Source organism: Eucyclogobius newberryi, unplaced genomic scaffold, assembly GCF_026437365.1.
Source record: "Eucyclogobius newberryi isolate DKJ021-1_F unplaced genomic scaffold, fEucNew1.0.hap1 SCAF_14, whole genome shotgun sequence".
NCBI lineage: Eukaryota > Metazoa > Chordata > Actinopteri > Gobiiformes > Gobiidae > Eucyclogobius > Eucyclogobius newberryi.
The window spans coordinates 8,611,303-8,618,802 of NW_027315768.1; the positions used below are offsets into that span (position 1 = coordinate 8,611,303).

General features: G+C 36.9%; 2 protein-coding genes across 2 annotated transcripts in view; both read right to left on the reverse strand.

Annotated features, from left to right (window-relative positions):
- Positions 1–7,500, reverse strand: part of LOC140359387 (complement C1q-like protein 2) — a 249,498-nt gene that overhangs the window by 240,918 nt on the left and 1,080 nt on the right. The gene's annotated exons all lie outside the window — the stretch shown is intronic.
- LOC140359386 (contactin-associated protein-like 5) overlaps positions 1–7,500 on the reverse strand; it is a 170,950-nt gene that overhangs the window by 162,522 nt on the left and 928 nt on the right. The window lies entirely within an intron of this gene.

Sequence of the window (7,500 nt, forward strand, 5' to 3'; positions counted from 1 at the left end):
TGAGAAACAGCATAATCATATTTAGTTACCTTTTAAGATTTGTACTGAAAAACGCACTAAATACTGAGTTGGAGGAACATAATGTGAGAAACTGGGATTAAACTCAACAAAATATGAAAAGGGTTTGATAAATTGTTTGCAAGATGATATTAAATTTCTTGTTTTGAAGATATGAAAAGCTTTGTGTCTGCCGTGTAAAATAAGACCAACAAAAAAACGTAACAAATTAGAATATTTATGCACTTTTGCATCAATGTTGTTTCCCGTCCTTATCGCGGACAGAAATCTAATATATGTACGTGACGCTTTGCAGTGTAAAGACCTCTCGACGTGGTGCACACAGAAACCACACTGAAATATTCAACACGTTTATACATTTATTTATAATGTTGCACAGAGCGGTGCGGGCCAGAGCTGTGGAGGCGGGGCCAGAACAAGAGCGGTAAATCCAAATGACATCTTTGGGCAGTAATGTCAAAAATATATAAATACATTCAAGATTTGTATACTTAAAGGACACAAAATTGTCTTTCTTGAGCTTTTAAACAAGTTCTTACACTGTTCCCTCATCAAAAACACAACAGGACTTGCATTTAGCTTCATGCGCTCGTGTTTCATTAATCCTGTTGAGGTCAACTTCTTGGAGCCTCACAAAAACACTTTTTTTAAATGTCCCAGTTTAGTGACCTCGTAGGTAGAGCTCAGAGGTCTCCTGTGCTGTTTGTAAGTCCATAAATCATCAACAGACACAATGCTATGTCAGAGCTAATGTTAGCATGCAATGTTAGCTTTTGTTTATTTCCCCATGGTAAAACAATAACAATACTATACAATGCAATGCTTAATACATGTCGTTTGAATTACACTGAATGTTTGCTTTTGGCGTTTAGCCACTTTTTATAAAACAAGAGCAAATATAGATATGTTTGGAACAAGAGTCAAAATGTTTATATTTAACACCGTCCAAATCCATTATTATCATCCCTTTATAAAGTGACCTTTATAAGGTTCTATCTGACATTTTTGTCAAAGTTGAGTTATTCATATATTCATAGTCTCTATCAATGGCAAACAAGCTGTTAGCTTGCTAACTCACTCAAGAGGACCATTAGCACTTTGAGGTTCCATTTGAATGTAAAGTGCGTTATAAATAAAATGTATTATTATTAGGCCCGAGCCGAAGGACGAGTATCGTCCCGGCGAGGGACTTATTATAATTGGTACCAGGGGGTGGAAAAACGCAAAAATCGAGTACTAAACAAAGAATGATATGCCCGTGGGTGGTATCGAAAATTAGATCTCCGTGAGCTCTAATTTTGAGTGAAGGTTTCGTGAAAAAATATTGAAAGACGGCTCTGTAGCGCCACCTCAAAAATCAAATAACATGGGGCCAATGGGAGCCCGAAGCCAAAAAAAGTGGCTGTAAAAATATAACGCTCACTCCCAAAAATAGTTCATGGGAGGACATGTAATAAATTATATTATGACCCCGCCCTAAGTCATACAGGAAGTCGGCCATATCGGCGCTGACAAAAGTGCACCTCATCGTACATTTGGCATTTTCTCTTCCAGTTTCGATCGAAATCACTTCAAACTTGGCCACAAGACACAAAACCCATGAGCAAAGTAGTGTTTGAATTCTGAAGCTGATACGTTTTGTGGTATGGTCATCATGAATTTTAAACAAATCGCGATTTCTGGAAATATTAAAACAAATTCTACATTTCTTACACATTTTTTGGGGGGAAAGTTTCGCTGTAGCGTTTTTGGAGATTTTAAAGCTGAACGCAATGATATGCTAATGTAGTACTTATGTAATAAGATGACTCTCTAGCGCACTCTCCAAATTTGATATTAAAAAAATCATAAAAGACCATTTATTTGTTGTAGACAGCTGAAAACATTTATAAGAATAAAGTGTGTGACCGGGCACAATGTGACAAAATTACGTGACTCTAGCTTGAGTTTTTGTTTCTGAAAAAAATGGTCAAAAAAAGCATTTCCATTCTTCTTATTATTTTTTTTCTCTGCCAAACCACCCCAATTTTGACCCCCTGAACGTTAACGAAATTTTTTTTTGACAAATAATTCAGGATCGGTGAAAAATTTGTTATTTAGTGCCTAAAAAAATTGAAATCGCAAAATAACTCGCTAGCGCCATCTACACTGGAAGGCATATTTTGTCTTAGACTTATGAAACTTGGTACATACATACCTCATATCAAGACAAGTCAAAAATTGTATTATGACCCCACCCTAAACCCAACAGGGAGTCGGCCATTGCGGGCGGAACCCAGTATTTTACACCTCATATTTAATTTTTTCCCACTTTGGATTTTCACTCAAAAGGCTTGAAAATCAACTTAACACATGTGTGATTAGAGTTAATTATTTAGATTTTTGATACAATTCCAAATGTGGGCGTGGCAAGCGCGTTAACAAAAATGGCAATTTTTTGTGATAAAACTTGCGTTTGTCTGGAATGACATGTCCTATTTCCTGGCATTAAGATACATTTTGTGTAAAATGATGAGCTGAACACAATGATGTATAACATATATAGCTAAGTTATACAAAGGCTCTACAGCGCCCCCTTGAACATTTAAATTAGGTCAAAAGTTTACTTAAATATTGTGAAATTAAATTTGGCACATACAGTTTTCTTACCATTCTGATTGATAAAGCCAGGGATGGTAAACCTCCATCAGCAAGCATGTCACCGTGGAAACCTGACAAATATTGTCATTGATTTATATGTGTTTTTGTTTACAAGCATTTTGAAAGGGATGAAAAAATTTACTTTTGATGTAAACAAAATAAATTTGACACAGACATCCTTCACGAGCAATGACCACATCTCCAGCTAAGATGCAAAGTGTTTATTCTCATAAATTAGAATGATAATTAGAAGAGGGAAGGAGGGAGGTGCACAAAGTCACAAACGCTGATGTGTGTGACCTGGATGCCTAAATAGTTTAGCCACAGGAAGGGGCGGGAAAGAGGTGTGGTCCTGCTCCAAAACTTAAGATGACAAACTTATCTTAATTTCTTGCCATTTTAAACAAAAAAGCCAATGGAAGCAAACATCTAGCCGCAAGCATGTTACCGTGGCAACATGACAAACACTGCCATAGACTTACATGCATTTTGGATTACAGGCATTTTGAATGGGATTTAAACATGTACTTTGTCATTAACAGTTAAAATTAGGCATTTACTCTCCATATCACACTAAACATAAAAGCCAGTGGGGACATAACTCTATCTCGAACCGTGCAGTTGTGAAAATGTTGAATGAAGTATTATACACTTTGTACTGTTTGTGAGGGAGGGGTGATGTAGGCGGGGGATTAGAGGTGTGGTCTTTGTGGTGGCTCGTACCCCGCGGTCGCAAGGGGGGCGAGGGCCTTTATTGCCGCGTGCGGCTTTAATTATTATTATTACCATTTCAAATCTAGGAATCAAATGAGTCTGAGAGATTTTCTAGATTCAATCTGGAATATAACAGTCAATAATATGACATTAACTGAAGTGAAATATTGTCAAAAGGTTTCAAATTTGACTTTTAAAATGTATACACTATGTTCCAGTTATAGTAATAGCTCTTCAATTAAAATAACTAGACCACTGCATAACATAACATATGTTTTGGCATATTTTTACTTTTTAGGTAGAACCATTATTCATCCAAATTAGTATTGCATTTTCAGAATTATAAGATTGTATCAGCAAATGACAACCACTTATGGAATAAAAAATAATCATAATTTAGATCCTCCATAGTGTGCCCTTTATTGTATTAAATGGTGTATCCTCTTGTATTTTTGCTGATCATGTGGTCAAACTTTAAACTTAAATATGTCCTGACCACAGATAGGCCCGCCTCATGTATCGGGACAATGTTTCATACAATCGGACCGTGAAAGTGGGGGTCTCGAGGGGGTTCATGCAACAGTCTGAGCCAGATTAGCTTTAAACCTCCTCAAACGCCATCAGCAATAACCTGTGATCATCTCCTTTTTATATCGTTTTATAAAAGCTACTTTTGAAAACAGCCTTGAAACACGAGAAGTTCAATAACGCTTCTGTTTTCATCTGTTTATGACGGAAACATATCTTAATGGTTTTACTCTGACAGTTTTAAAAATACAGCCACCAGAACATCTAAAAACCCATTTTCAGTTTAATTCAATGCCATGAATCCCACAAAACACAAATCACCTCTTTACATTTTCTCAGTGATGCCTTATGTGTCGGTTGGAAGTGGACTTCAGAATTATGTATCTGGGCCTCAAAACTCCCGCCATGGGCACAGTGCATGGATACTTCTGGAGCGTACTTTTGGCGGCGAAGAAGAAATGGATAATACAAACTCCACCAACAATCAACCACTGGACCAACAAGATAATAAATCACGTTCGGACTTAATGTGCCCTACTTTTCTTTGGATGTCTTTTGCTACCGTTTTTTGTGGTGGTGTTTTTTTGGTGTTGTTTTTTTCTACTGTATGTTTTATATACCAAAAAGAACGATTATTAGTTAGTTATTGTTGTAACTATTTATGTGTCTATGCATTAATTTGTGAGTTCCGAAAATGGCATAGTGCAATTTATTATTTATGTTACATTTATTTTGAAATACCGCTACATCTTATTTTGAAGAGTAAAAACCCGGATGTGAAATGTGTGTCGTCCGCCATCTTGACTAATAAAAAAAGGGGTACGAAATTAAGTTCGGTGCTGCGTTGCAGCCGTTCAATAATAAACGGTAACCCGCAGGTTACAACAAAGACGATCGCCTCTGTCATCACTGGGAAGATGTTCACTCCACTACAGTTATACAGTAAAGATTGTGACAGGCCTATATCTATGACTGAAATAAACAATTATAACTTCTTGTACATTTAAATACATATATTCACCAAGATGATTCTACTTGTGTGTTTAATATGATTGTAATGAAGTTGTTACATTCCAAAACATTATTAAAAATAGTTAAAATGTATTCTAACATTAAATATTACACCATTTGACAAAAACACTGATCAATATCCCTAAAAAATCTTGGATAAAACTATTTCACACTCCAAACAGCCCTTCATCCTGGCATATTCACAACCCTTTAAACATCAAATCAGTTTCAACACTTTCCACTCCGTCCTTCCCTCCATTTCCTCGATTAAAACCCTGTAAAAAGCACTTATCTCTTTCCTTTAGTGCCACAACAACACATGTCCCTTTGGTTATCTCCCTCCTGCTCTTTCACACCAAACACTGCGAGACCAAACAGCGCCCTCTAGCGTCTCCCAAAACTCCCGTCCATCCACCATCTCATCTGATTCAATTTACTGTCCAGATATTAGCGCGCGTAACTGCCATTTAACGCCACATCTGTCACGAGTATCAACCGACGACGCACAGGGACAGAGGTGTGTGTGTGTGTGTGTGTGTGACCTTCACGCACGACAACGACAAGTCTTAAGTAGGGTTTCAAAAAAAGCCATGTGAAAATGGTCAAAAAGGACAAAGAATGAGAGAAAGAGTTTTAGTGGAGTATTAAAACGTTATGAGATGATGACGGGACAGGGAGCAGAAAACTAGTCCTGGTTTTAGTGCGGGTTTAGTGCTGTTTTAGTCCTGGTATTAGTGCTGGTTTTAGTGCTGTTTTAGTCCTGGCTTAGTGCTGTTTAAGTCTTGGTTTTAGTGCTGGTTTTAGTGTTGGTTTTAGTGCTGTTTTAGTTCTGTTTTAGTCCTGGTTTTAGTGCTGTTTTAGTCCTGTTTTAGTCCTGGTTTTAGTGCTGTTTTAGTCTTGGCTTTAATGCTGGTTTTAGTGCTGTTTTAGTCCTGGTTTTAGTGCTGTTTTAGTCCTGTTTTAGTCCTGGTTTAATGCTGTTTTAGTGCTGTTTTAGTCCTAGTTTTAGTGCTATTTTGGTCCTGGTTTAGTGCAGTTTTAGTCCTAGTTTTAGTGCTGTATTAGTCCTGGTTTAGTGCTGTTTTATTCCTGGTTTTTGTGTTGTTTTAGTCCTGGTTTTAGTGCTGTTTTAGTCCTGGTTTAGTGCAGTTTTAGTCCTAGTTTTAGTGCTGTATTAGTCCTGGTTTAGTGCTGTTTTAGTCATGGTTTAGTGCTGTTTTAGTCCTGGTTTTAGTGCTATTTTGGTCCTGGTTTAGTACTGTTTTAGTCCTGGTTTTAGTGCTGGTTTAGTCCTAGTTTTAGTGCTGGTTTAGGCCAAGTTTTAGTGCTCTTTTAGTGCTGGTTTAGTCTTGGTTTGAGTCTTATTTTAGTCTTGTTTTAGTCCTGGTTTTAGTGTTGTTTTAGTCCTGGTTTAGTCCTGGTTTTAGTGCTGTTTTGGTTCATGTTTGGTCCTGAGTTTGAATTGGTTTAAGTTTTATTCAGTCCTGATTGTTTAGTCGTTATAGTTTAATGCTGAACACAATGTCATGTTACTACTCCTGGTCCTGGTTTAGACCTTGTTTAGTCTTTGTTTAGTTCTAGATACATCTACAGCTTTTTTGTCTTGGTTTGGTACTAGTTTAGACCTAATTAAGTCCATGTTCAGTTTTGATTTATTCCCACTTTTCCCAAATAATAATGAATTGATTGACAAAACTTGGTTTTAGCCCTGGTTCAATCCAGGTTTAGTCCGGGTTTGTCTTGACTTGGATTAGTCTTGATTTAACCTTGGTTTAATCTTGGTTTAGTTCTGTTTTAGTCCTGGACAAATTATGTCACTGCATAATTAGTCCTGATTCCAAACCGTGCTTTGCCTTTGTTTAGTTCTGGCTACATCCACAGCCTTTTATTCCTGGTTTAGTCTTGTTTTTTCCCTTATAGTTCTGGTTTAGTCTTGATTTTAATCCAGGTTTGCTTCTGTTTATGATTTGCTTGATTCCTTCCCAAATAATAATTCATTGACAAATCTGTGTCTTGGTTTTACACCTGATTCAATACTGGTTCAGTCCTATTTTAATCCCATTTTAGTCCTGTTTTTTTTCCTGTTTAGTCTTGGTTCTGTTCTGGTTGATTCTTAATTCAGTCCTTGTTTACCGGTATTCCTGTTTTTTTCTTGATTTAGTCCTGGTTTGCACCTCCTTGATACGCTCCCAAATAAAGACACATTTTGCTTCTAGTCCTGTTTCAATGCTGGGTTAGTCCTAATTTGGTCTCTTTCTTAGTCTTGGTTTAGTCTTGATTTAGTCTTGGTTTGCTTAATTTCTTTCCAAATAATGTGGAATTCACTGACACCTGTCTTCTGCTTTAATCCTAGTTTAGTCTTGGTTTAATCCCAATTTGGTCCTTTTTTAGTTCTGGTTTGATTTTGATGCAGACCTGCTTGATTCCTTTCCAAATAATGGTAAATTCACTGACACTTTTACATCCTGGTTTAGCCCTGGTCTGATCCTTATTTAGTCCTTGTTTTGTCCTTGCTTGGTCTCGCATTAGTCCTGGTATGCACTTCCTTGATTCGCTCCCAAATAATGACACATCTACATCTTAGTTCTA